The 14,052-nt window shown below is 36.2% G+C and overlaps 1 protein-coding gene across 7 annotated transcripts in view; it reads left to right on the top strand.

The window, feature by feature from the left end:
* LOC143044397 (cholesterol transporter ABCA5-like) overlaps positions 1 to 14,052 on the top strand; it is a 294,548-nt gene that overhangs the window by 123,501 nt on the left and 156,995 nt on the right. The window lies entirely within an intron of this gene.

The raw sequence follows: 14,052 nt of genomic DNA, 5'->3' as shown, positions 1-14,052 counted from the left end.
TTTTGTTAGATGTATTTCTATGTGTATCCATCTAATGAGATAATATAAAAAAAAGAAGATGTGGCATGATTGCCAATGAGACAACTCTCCACAAGTGACCAAGTGACACAGAAATTAACAACTATAGGTCACTGTGTGGCCTTCAACAATTAGCAAAGCCCACATCTCATAGTCGGCTATAAAGGGCCCCGAAATGACTATGTAAAACAATTCAAACTAGAAAACTAACGGCCTAATTAAATGTTAAAAAATAAACGAAAAACAAACGAAAAGGCTCAGTCCCACTAGACCACGATCGCACCATGCTCACCGCGATTTTGATTTAACTCAGATCGTGGTGAACTCGCAGTATGAGCGGCATGAAATTGTAAATTTTTGTTTCAATCACGTTCCTACTACGTCCTCATTACGCTTTTACAACGATCTCGCTCTAATTATACCACGTTCTCACCACGCTTATTCTGCGACTTCACGATTATCACGATCTTTCTACGCTCGTCACGTCATCACTACGACATACCACGATTTAACCGATTGAAACACGAATCTTACCACGCTTCTAATGTGATTATAGCCCCAGTCCCACTAGACCACGATCGCACCACGCTCACTGCGATCTAAAATTAATTCAGATCTTGGTGCGGTCGCGGTATGAGCGGCATGAAAATGTTAATTTTCGTTGATTTCACGATGATACTACGTCCTCATTACGCTTCTACAACGATCCCACTACGATTATACCACGTTCTCACCACGCCTTTTCTACGATTATCGTGATCTAACTTCGCTCATCACGTTCTCACTACGGCCATACCACGAGTTATCCGATTGCAACACGATCTTATCACGCTTCTATTGCGATTATAACACGTTCTTACCACAATTACAAGTACGTTCATACCGTGATCTTACTACGTTCTCAGCAATAACGTTAACATCGTGTAGAATACTGTTCCATTCCTTACATGTATATTTCTGATTAATACGTAAATTTCTTGGAAACAACACATTCATGCCACCAAAACGACCAGAACACGTGGTCGTGGGTGTACGAGTAGATGTAGAGGCAGAGGGATCTCTTATAGTAACGTATCTTGATCTAGCAGAGATGTCGAAGGTCCAATCCAACCTGAATCACAACCTCTTGCTGGGCCATCAAGTTCAAATGACTATTTTTTAGTGAACGATAGCAGGAATGACATTGATGTGTCAAGCACAGTTGAGCCGTTTGAGAAAATGGACAAGAGGTCCAAATAACATACAAACATACCTTGAGAGTTTTTATATATTTGGTGTGAACAAATAATGAGCATGATGATCGTAGTATGAACGTAGTCAGGTCGTAAGAAGAGCGTTATGAGGATTGCATAGTCGTGCTAGAATCGTACTATGGTCTTGAGCAGCGTGATGTAAACGTAATATAGCCGCAATGGAAGCGGGTAGCGGTGAGAACGTGATGGTCGTAGTAAAGTCGCTGTGAGATCGTAGCGCAGTCTCTCCGAAAAGAATCACGCTTTCGCTAAGTTCTCGCTGCGATGGTACCACAACCTTACTGCGCTCTCACTACGCTTCTACTACAAACTGATTTCGCCTAGACCGCAATACAATTGTTTTGAACATGTTCAAAGTTGGCCACACTCATCAGGATCTTGAAGACCTCACCACGACCGTATCACGATCTTACTGCAATCTACGCGATCACATTATGATCGTCAAAATTTTCATTTTTTTCACAGATCGTAGTGCGGTCGTGCCCTAGTAGTACTGCGGTTTATAGCATGCTCTTACCACGACCATACCACGTTCATACTGCGCTATTTCTACGCTCCCAACAATAACGTCAACATCGTGTTCCATATAAATACTGTATCATTCCTTCTATTTTTCATTGATGCGTAGAGTTTCTCGGAAACAACGCACTCATTCAACCAAAATCTACGTAAGGGTAAAGGTAGAGGTAGAGGCAGAGGGAGATCAGATAGTAACGAATCATGATCCAGGAGATATATGTCGGACCGATTTATCCAACCTGATACACACCCTATTGCTGGTCCATCAAGATCAAATGACGATGTTTTAGTGAACGATAGTAGGGATGACACAGATGTGTCATTATGATTCAGCCGTTGGAGATGAAGAACAAGAGGTCCAGACAAACAAAAGCTGGAGAGATTTTATAAATTTTATATGACAATTACAATGGTCATGATGATCATAGTATAAACGTAGTCAGATCGTAAGTACAGCGTGATAAGGACGGCATGGGCGAGTTTAATCGTACTATTGTCCTGAACTTCGTGGTATAAGCGTGGTATACACGTGGTATAGTCGTAGAGGAAGCATGTTTGGGTCGCAGTAAGAACATGTTGGTCGTAGTAAAGTCGCTGTGATATCGTAGCGCAGTCTCTCCGACTAGATTTGCGCTTTCGCTACGCTTTCGTAACGATGGTACAGCGACATTTGCGATCTTACCACGACATTGTTGTGCTCTCACTACGCTTCTACTACCAACTGATTTCGCCTAGACCGCAATACAATTGTTTTGAACATGTTCAAAGTTGGCCACACTCATCAGGATCTTGAAGACCTCACCACGACCGTATCACGATCTTAATGCAATCTACACGATCGCATTATGATCGTCAAAATTTTCATTTTTTTCAAAGATCGTAGTGCGATCGTGGCCAAGTGGGACTGCGGTTAATAGCATGCTCTTACCACGACCATACCACGTTCATACTGCGCTATTTCTACGCTCCCAACAATAACATCAACATCGTGTTCCATATGAATACTGTATCATTCCTTCTATTTTTCATTGATGCGTAGAGTTTCTCGGAAACAACGCACTCAATCAACCAAAATCTACGTAAGGGTAAAGGTAGAGGTAGAGGCAGAGGGAGATCAGATAGTAACGAATCATGATCCAGGAGATATATGTCGGACCGATTTATCCAACCTGATACACACCCTATTGCAGGTCCATCAAGATCAAATGACGATGTTTTAGTGAACGATAGTAGGGATGACACAGATGTGTCATTATGATTCAGCCGTTGGAGATGAAGAACAAGAGGTCCAGACAAACAAAAGCTGGAGAGATTTTATAAATTTTATATGACAATTACAATGGTCATGATGATCGTAGTATAAACGTAGTCAGATCGTAAGTACAGCGTGATAAGGACGGCATGGGCGAGTTTAATCGTACTATTGTCCTGAACTTCGTGGTATAAGCGTGGTATACACGTGGTATAGTCGTAGAGGAAGCATGTTTGGGTCGCAGTAAGAACATGTTGGTCGTAGTAAAGTCGCTGTGATATCGTAGCGCAGTCTCTCCGACTAGATTTGCGCTTTCGCTACGCTTTCGTAACGATGGTACAGCGACATTTGCGATCTTACCACGACATTGTTGTGCTCTCACTACGCTTCTACTACCAACTGATTTCGCCTAGACCGCAATACAATTGTTTTGAACATGTTCAAAGTTGGCCACACTCATCAGGATCTTGAAGACCTCACCACGACCGTATCACGATCTTAATGCAATCTACACGATCGCATTATGATCGTCAAAATTTTCATTTTTTTCAAAGATCGTAGTGCGATCGTGGCCTAGTGGGACTGCGGTTAATAGCATGCTCTTACCACGACCATACCACGTTCATACTGCGCTATTTCTACGCTCCCAACAATAACATCAACATCGTGTTCCATATAAATACTGTATCATTCCTTCTATTTTTCATTGATGCGTAGAGTTTCTCGGAAACAACGCACTCATTCAACCAAAATCTACGTAAGGGTAAAGGTAGAGGTAGAGGTAGAGGGAGATCAGATAGTAACGAATCATGATCCAGGAGATATATGTCGGACCGATTTATCCAACCTGATACACACCCTATTGCAGGTCCATCAAGATCAAATGACGATGTTTTAGTGAACGATAGTAGGGATGACACAGATGTGTCATTATGATTCAGCCGTTGGAGATGAAGAACAAGAGGTCCAGACAAACAAAAGCTGGAGAGATTTTATAAATTTTATATGACAATTACAATGGTCATGATGATCGTAGTATAAACGTAGTCAGATCGTAAGTACAGCGTGATAAGGACGGCATGGGCGAGTTTAATCGTACTATTGTCCTGAACTTCGTGGTATAAGTGTGGTATACACGTGGTATAGTCGTAGTGGAAGCATGTTTGGGTCGCAGTAAGAACATGGTGGTCGTAGTAAAGTCGCTGTGAGATCGTAGCGCAGTCTCTCCGACTAGATTTGCGCTTTCGCTACGCTGTCGTTACAATGGTACAGCGACCTTTGCGATCTTACCACGACATTGTTGTGCTCTCACTACGCTTCTACTACCACCTGATCTCGCCCTGACCGCACCACGATTGTTTTGAACATATTCAGAGTTGGCCACGCTTATCACGAGCATGAAGACTTCACCACGACCGTATTCCTTACTGCGATCTGCACGATCGCAGTACGATCGTCAAAATTTTCATTTTGTTAACAGATCGTAGTGTGATCGTGGTCTAGTAGGACTACGGTATAACACATAAACAAACGAAATCCACTGAATTACAGGCTCTTGACTTGGGACAGGCACATGCATACAGAATATGGCGGGGTTTAACATGGTAGCGGGACCCCAATCCTCCCCTTAACCTGGGACAGTGGTGTAACAGTACAACATAAGAACGAACTACATAAATCAGTTGAGAAAGGTAGCTTTTATGGTTTGTTCTTATGTTGAAGTTTATACCACTGTCCCAGGTTAAGGGAATGGTTGGGATCTTGCTAACATGTTTAAGGCCGCCACATTCTGTATGTATGTGTCTGTCCCAAGTGATAACAATTTTGAACCAATTTTATCCAATGCTTTACTGGTTCAGTCAAGACTTTGGAAAAAATGTATCCAGTTGATGGCAAACCGAAAGGTTTAACATTTAAAAAAAAACTTAGAACCTATCTTCCACGTAAAACATAAATAAGTTATGTTCGAAACAAATAATTTTTACGTGTTAATATAGGCACTCTTCATTATTATCATAAAAAAGCAAAATTCACCTTAATTGAAGAGCTAATCTATAGCATTTATATATTTCATCGAAATTTGAACAGTATGACGTAAACCAGACAACTACACACGGGGGGATAGCGGGGACAGGCTTTAGTCAGACTAATAGTTAAGGTTGTGCATATTTTTAAAGATTAGTCTGATTAAAGCTAGTCCCCGCTATTCCCTAGCGTTTAGTGCGGGATGGTTAACGTCATACTGAATTTCGATGAAAACATGTAGAATTCAAGGTAAAAGTTAACATTAAGCAGCGGTTATTTTAAAGTTATTTTGGAAACTAACGTATCAATTTTGAAATCACTTTTTATTCGATTGGCAGTTTTGAATTTTCGACTATATACACTACCAACCCTTCTTATCTTATCAAACAAAAATGTTTCGATTTAATCTATATGGTCGTTGAAAAATTTCGTTGCAAATTTATTTACCGCAACTCATATAAAGCCAACTTCTGTAATGGAAAAGTTAAACATAATAGGTATGCTAACGATGACTACTATGGTATGTTTAAAGCATTATATTTTCTCTTTAACAACATCTATGTTCGTTTCAACTATACAGTTTATCGAAGTTGTAGGTATTCCTATCCAGGCACCAATTGCGTTTCTTTAATTGCATACTTGTTGGTGTATTTTCATGAATTACAAACTACGGCTTACTTAAGTAAAGACCCGTCTAAATCCATGAACGTGTTGTACTCAAAACCGCATACGGTAATATGGTAAAAATAATTGGTAAATAATTAATCGAGAAAGAACTGTAGAAATTTACGAAAAGGAGTCAATATAAACAGCAAGAATTGTCCTTTCCTAAATAACGATATTTCAGTTTCACATGCGCAAGAAACTCTATACAAAGATTTACAATAAACAGAACGAAATTCCTTATCTATTCTTAATTTTTGTTTTTGAGGACGTTGGAATTCCTCCAACTCCATCTATCCGTCTTTAAATATATCCCGACTGCTGTTGCTATGTCCTTGTTATTCTGTTGTGATTAAGATTATAATTAACCCAACTTATCGTTGGTAAATTATTGAGTCAAGGATTTGGTTACACCAAATTACTTTAAAAAGTTTACTAAATTCTTTTTGTTATTTCTAAAACCTGCCTGTTCTTCACGGAGCTTACTGTTAATGGAATCAGTTATTCTATTCTTGATGACTCCAAGGAATACTTTACTAGGGATTGAAAGTAGTGATATTCCTCGCCAGTTGTTGAAAAGTTTCAGATCTCCCTTCTTTTGCAGTTTTATAATAATTCCTTTGTCCCATTCAGTTGGTATTTCTTCATCGATCCATATGTTGGTAAATAGATAATGAAGTATCTCGCTTGTTGTCTGATTTCAGTAATTCTGCACTGATGTTATCTATGCCTGGTGTTTTACCATTTTTCAGTTGTCTTATTGCCTTTTGGATCTCATCTTTGCATACAGCTTCTTTGTCTATTTCAAGTGCATCTCCAAACGGTTGAATCACAGGTATATCAATGTTTGCTTCAGCCCTTATCAGGATAGTTTTAAAGTGTTCTGCCCAAACGATCTAACTTTTCTTTATCTATAGTTAGTAGCTTCCCCTCTTTGGATAGTACTGGTGCATCATTATTCCTGGACATTCCACAGAGCTGCCTAGTAATTTTATATACTACACTGAGCTCTCCACGCTTTGGCGCTTCTCCAGCTTCATTTGAAAGTTCTTCAACATAGTTTCTCCCATCTTTCTTTGCACCTTTTTAACTTCTTTGTCTTTATCTCTATAGTCTGACAGCAATTTGTTTTTCAATCTGTTAGATTTAGATGCATTAAGTTTTATTTTTATGGCTCTCCTTTCCTTGATGTTTTCCCAAGTCTTGTCTGACAGCCACTGTTTTCTTTTAGGTTCTTTAAACCCAATACTTTCTCAGCTGTTTTAGTATAAATGTCCTTGATGTTATCCCAAATTTCAGTTATGTTTTCACCCATGTTTGTATCTATCTATATGTTGGTAAATAGATAATGAAGTATCTCGCTTGTTGACTGTATGTCTGATTTCAGTAATTCTGCACTGATGTTATCTATGCCTGGTGTTTTACCATTTTTCAGTTGTCTTATTGCCTTTTGGATCTCATCTTTGCATACAGCTTTTACTATTGTTTTTCTGTTTGTCTTTTTTATTTTTAGCCATGGCGTTGTCAGTTTGTTTTAGATTTATGAGTTTGACTGTCCCTTTGGTATCTTTCGTCCCTCTTTTCTTTGTCTATTTCAAGTGCATCTCCAAACGGTTGAATCACAGGTATATCAATCTTTGCTTCAGCCCTATTCAGGATAGTTTTAAAGTGTTCTGCCGCAACGATCTAATTTTTTCTTGTCTGTAGTAAGAAGCTTCTCCTCTTTGGATAGTACTGGTGCGTCATTATTCCTGGACTTCCCACAGAGCTGCCTAGTAATTTTATATACTACACTGAGCTCTCCACGCTTTGACGTTTCTTTAGCTTCATTTGCAAGTTCTTCAACATAGTTTCTCCCATCATTCTTTGCACCTTTTTAACTTATTTGTCTTCATCTCTATAGTCTGATAGCAATTTGTTTTTCTGTTAGATTTAGATGCCTTAAGTTTTATTTTTATGGCTTTCCTTTCCTTGATGTTTTCTCAACTCTTGTCTGACAGTCACTGTTTTCTTTTTCGGTTCTTTAAACCCAATACTTTCTCAGCTGTTTTAGTATAAATGTCCTTGATGTTATCCCACATTTCAGTTATGTTTTCACCCATGTTTTCATTGTTGTTATCAATTTCACGGAGTTCTTGGTATCTGTTTTTTTACTACAGTATTGAATTTTTGTCTTATTTTGTTATCCTTCATTCTCTGCAGATCAAATGTTTTCCTGCTCAGCTCGTTTATCTTCGGAGCTTTCTTGAGCTTCAATTTAATTTTGCCAATTATCAGGTAGTGGTCACTTCCACAGTCTGTCCCTCTTTTTACAGATACATCGTTCAGTAAATCCTGCCATCTGCCATTTATCATTAGATGGTCTATTTGATTTTTGTCTCTCCTGTTTGGCGATGTCCATGTAAGTGTATGTATCTCTTTTTGCTGGAACATTATACCACCAATAACCAGATCATTTAATCCACAAAATTCAATCAGCAGGTTTCCGTTTTCATTACAAGTTCCACATCCGTTGTTACCCATTATTGTCTCCACTCCGATGTTGCCATTACCTACTTTTGCATTCAAGTCTCCATTAATCAGTACAACATCATGGGCATGTACTCCTTCCATTACACTTCCTGGCTTTTCATAGAAGTCGGTTTTAGTTTCAATGTCTGCTTCATTAGTTGGTGTATAGCATTCAAACAGAGTAAGTTTAACATATTTTGAATGGAATCTTGCTGCTATTATTCTCTAAAGGTTTCCCCTCTATAAGAGCTTTACTTGCTTGCTTATTCAGTTTGATGGATACACCTTCTCTATTGATATTATCTTTTCTCCCAGAGTAAACTATCTTCTGTCCATTTGTTGTTACAACTGACCCACAATTTGTCCACCTGCATTCACTTATGCCCAGGATATCGATGTTGTAGTTCATAATTTCATTTTCAATTTGCGAAAATTTCCTACTTCGTACATGGTGCGGACATTCCATCAACCCACTCTAAGTAGGGATTTTGGCCTCAGAAGTCCATTTCTCGTGTTATTAGCTTCATCTCTGTTTTCACTTATAACTTAAACCCGGATTTTCTGTCTGGATTTACTTCCATAGCCTTTGATTCAAAAATCAAATCACAATTTACCCATAGCTAGGGCAAGGCTAATGAGTGCTAGGGCAAGTCCATACGCCGGTGAGCCTACGCACTGCATTTCTTGGGCCCTTGCTGCTCCGAGATCCTCTACAGATAATGCCTAGGTCAATATACCCAGTTACCGTGTGCTGACGCGGGGAGGCACTGTAGAAGTCTTGGACAGTGTAGATGCATTGTACTGGCAGGAGCGATTTACGCACTCGACTATCTTTTCAATCCCACAGGTGATTTAACCAGCGGTAATGTTATAGTATTGAACCCAAACTGCACTAGACGCATACACAATCCCTGTGGCAGAACCACCGACACCCGAAAGTTTATGTATAGTCTGTGTATACCCAACGGTCCTTAAAATTAACTTTTTTTTCAAAGCTATCAATTTTAGACTGTTATTAGATATTTTCAAATTGCTTTTTTTATCTGTACAAAAAGCGGCATAAATTGATTTTGTTTTCAATCAATTCAAACATTACTTAATAATATTATTGCTATACAGCTATGACCATGCACGGTTCTACATTCTGTTTATACTTTTATTATGATATTGCATACGATTATGTCTTGTGCTTTATATTGGTTGCATGAGTAGAGCCCTTTTTAACAGATTTTTATAGCTTGAACTTATTTTGTGCTGTTAAACCTTTGTCCCGGGTAAGGGGATGGTTTGGTTTCATCAAACATAAATAACCCCACCCCACTCTGTCATAAACAAGAATGAAGGACATTAAATTTTTAGATTAATCAGGTCACGTGCAATGATTAATCTTATAAATAGTTATCATTAATGTAAACAGGAAACAATTTTACCCTGTTAAAATTTCTACTATATGTTTTTTACCTGAAATGTGATAAAAACAATTTCATAGCAAGTAAACTTTTAGAAGGATTTCCAAATATTATTCTTCAAAAAAAATAATTTTAAGTCAACTTTTACTGTTGTCAATGGCCATTTGAAAATAGAATTTATGTTTTTCCTTTTTTCTCCTACTATGTTTCTATTGTGGTTATAGTACCTTGTACTTTAAAAAAAATCTTAAAAATCTTTTTTCGTCGAAGTTAATTTTTCCATAGCAGATAAGATTGAAAAATGATTAAACAATCTAATTATCAAGTATTATTTTGTTTCAATTCAATGTTTTCTATTGTCAACTGCATTTTGAAATGCATACTCCAAATGTCCGTTCGACAGATGTCGTATGTACAGTATACAAATTGATCGACATAATAGAAAGGTTGACTTTATAAAGGTGTCTGCTTTGCCCACTTTCATTATTTACAAATAAAAAGATGTATTTATTATTGAAAGTTCTATCGCATTTTAAGAGATTTGATACATAAAAATGTATCAAACTGACTTTTTGTGTATGAATTTGATATACCGTGGCCATGGTACATGTCGATAACAAAAAAACTGAACAATAGAATGACACAGATACATTCAAAACCGAGGTTATGTAAATATACCAAAATTATGAAGACTTAATTTTAATACACATACATATCATGTGTCATAATAAATTATATCTCGGTGAGCGATTTAAAACTATCAGAGATTTTTATAAAAAAAAAAATGGGTTATCTCGCTTGAAAATGTCCAATATTCTTGAACATGTTGAACATGTCCCAAGTCAGGAGCCTGTTATTCAGTGGTTTTCGTTGCTGCTATAAATCATATTTGTTTTTCTCTTATTGTTTTGTACACATGAATAAGGCCGTTAGTTTTCTCGTTTTATATTTTTCATGTCGGAGTCTTTAATTACTATGTGTTATGGGTTTGTAACCTGTACTTTGAACGATAGTTGTTCACTTCTACGTCATGTGGTATCAGGTGGATAGTTGTCTCATCTGATTTTATACAACATCCTTTTATTTCTATGATTATTTTATTTTGAAGACCTGTTTCAATCCATATTTTTAAATACACATTGCGTCGTTTGTATTATTTCACATAGAGTAAAGTCATGATGATGAATTTTTACATACAATTATGCAGTGAACAGGATTGAGGTAGTCAAATAAATGGTGCTTGTCATTAGATCATGGTGTACTTGTTTCTTTATTCACCGAAACTTCATCTGCATTGAAACAGATACTGGAAACCAGTCGAGGGAAATGTATTCTGGTCAGCTTTTTTAATTCACCTATATGAACATTACAAAATATGTATTTTGATACCGGTATTCACTGATTCGTGACCTGCGATTGTAAATTCAAACCATAACCAATAAGTTTAAAGTATGATGTAAGCTTGTATTAGAACATACTCACCCCTTCTCGTCCAAAGAAAAGTCAGTTTTCCCCCCTCTAATTTTCATAGTACATGGTTTTTCATGCACTATGAAATGCTATACAAGAATGACTTTTCATTGTCCGTTAATTATGAAAGTGAACTCTTAATAAATGCATTAACGAAGTGTACAAACCCCTGAGGCATTTTCCATGGGAAAAGAGCCTACCGATTAAAGATGAAAGAGCAAAGATTAAATAAAAATATTTTCAATTTTGCAAATTTTCATACATTTTGTATCGGTACACATATATAGAATAAACAAACACAATTTGGGTAAGGATGTAGGTAAAATAATACTTATTAGATTTTATAAATACCCGAGATTTGAGGGATCTTTTTTTCTTTCAAGAAAACAATGCCAGACTGCTGATATATAAAGAAACGATTTGTTTTCGAAGACACACAATACATGTAAATTTATCAATTAAAAATTTAATGTTGAATGGTCTGATTTAAATATTTATACAGAGAGTTTTATATCTATAAAAAAAAGTCAAAATTCAAAAAGGGAATTTATATAACATAGTGTTGCTTTTTGAAATACAAAATTTCAAGATATATAAGTATTTAATTTCACCTGAAGCAGAAGAAAAACAATTTATCCACAATTCGGTCCTCACAGACAATGTCCGAGCTTTTTCATTCAATCCATTGAAATGATGATTTGCTATATTTTACATTTAGTTCATTATATAAAGTGAACTCTTATTTAGGTTTGAATAATACAATGGGAAAGAATAATTGTGTAGGGTCACTCGAATGTGTGAATATGTTCTAAATTGATCAGAAAATACTTGGTCATGTTTTGTCTAACCTATAAATAGAAGAAGAATAAATGGAAATGAAACAATCCTCCGCCGGATAAAAGGACAACCGAAATTCCTTTTATGTGACTTTTAGTAAGACCTCGACCAAGCATTAATTGAAATAGACATCGTAAGTTTGTTAATAATAGTACTTCACAAAACGACAATGGATACAAGAAAAAAAAATTTGAATGTTGAATGTTGAATGTTGAATATTGAACCAACTTGACATCCGTTCACAAAACAACGAGTATAATTTAAATCATTTAAGTTCATAAGTTCAGTAATGATATACTTTCATTCTTTTTTCTTTAAATTTCTTTTAAAGTTTACAAAGGTTGACACAGATGCAACTTGACCGTTTTAAAACTTCGGTTTCCTTAAATATTGTTACACGGTAAATAAAGATAGATGTGACTTATTGCAATGAGACAGTTATCAAACGAAGATCGACAAAACGAAAAATATTCAGAACATTCAGTCCGGGAACACAGTTATCGTCCCTTGGTAGTCCTTAGTCTGGACAGCGTGTTACAGAGTCTTTTTATAACCTTTCCAAATTTATTTCTTCATATCTTATGTCTTAAATAGCAAGTAGGGGGAAGAGGAAACTTTACTATAAAAAAAAAGATATTAAGTGGACAACTGTTGGACTCCAGATTCTTAACTGGGAACTTGCATATCAGTATCCGACAGGGTAAAACGTTTATGAGCGCTGATTTCGTTCTTACAAAATATGGAAAACCTTTAAACAGAAACGACACGAGACAAGAAATATCTATTTGTAAATAATTGCGATTTTGCATAATTTCTAAAGTTACAAAAGATTGTAGTAAGTTAAAAAAAACATAGATAAACTTCCTAGAATGATACCTTCCCGGTATTGATCTATCTATTAACGATTATGGTTATCTTTTGTGTTAAAAGGACACATATAATGTTATTGAAAATGACTAAAATAATCTACAGTGGAATTTCGTCATTGAATAAAGATTTCCGTTTATGTATTTTTTAAGGTTTTATTTAAGCAGTTCACAATTCCACCTATTTTTTTCTCTATCTGGATACTGTTCCGACATAACCTTTGCTTGATAACGATGACAGGTTATGTTTTCAATTAAAGCTAAAGGTAGCGTCATTGAGAAAACTTTCAATATTATAATTAAAGAAAAATATCTTGGATACAATAGGACAGTCAGCTTTAACTTATCATTCAAGGATCTACTGTATAAATTGTTATTTAGCCAGCTACAGAGTAAGAGTTGATTGCAGTAAAAAAGATTAGATGATAGATTTACACCATTTTAAAATGTTCACATCAATTTCAGTATTTTTTTCTTGGTCACAAATATAGGTGTAGATATAGCGTATGGAAGAAGACGTCTAAATGAAACTTTTCAGGTTTTCCAGTCTTTATCTTACTTAGAAAAACTAAATGCCGAAAACATAACCGGTCGCCCTATCCTAATATAGAAGCGTGAACAATGTCAAAATGTTAAACACTTACTGCATACATATCTTGGTATACAAATGGTACAAAAATAATATATCCACATCTGACTGTTTTGATAGAACTATACTATTTGTATACACACTGAAATGAAAGAAAAACACTTTAATTTGGCTATTTATTTTAGGTAATTTTGACATATAGCTCTTCAACGATTTTCGGTACTTATACATCTTCGGATTTCAAATGTTTGGCTTTGAGCGTTCCTGATGAAGGTAAATCCAGAAAAGCGCTTCGGACGCATTAAATTATTAAACGTGATGTTTTCTATTTTTTACATCACTGGGTCGATACCTCTGCTGGTGGACTATCAGTCCCCGAGGGTATCATCAGCTCGGTAGTCAGTGCTTCGGTACTGACATGATTTAACCAACTTTATTAAAATTGTCCGTTTATAAATTTTGAAATTATTATGAAACTAAGGTTTCAACTCCCTCAGGCAAAGTTGGCTTTAGATGAATTTGGCTATTTATTTTAGGTAATTTTGACATATAGCTCTTCAACGATTTTCGGTACTTATACATCTTCGGATTTCAAATGTTTGGCTTTGAGCGTTCCTGATGAAGGTAAATCCAGAAAAGC

The sequence above is a fragment of the Mytilus galloprovincialis genome, chromosome 9 (assembly GCF_965363235.1).
Source record: "Mytilus galloprovincialis chromosome 9, xbMytGall1.hap1.1, whole genome shotgun sequence".
Lineage (NCBI taxonomy): Eukaryota > Metazoa > Mollusca > Bivalvia > Mytilida > Mytilidae > Mytilus > Mytilus galloprovincialis.
This window is presented reverse-complemented; position numbering and strand designations above follow the sequence as displayed.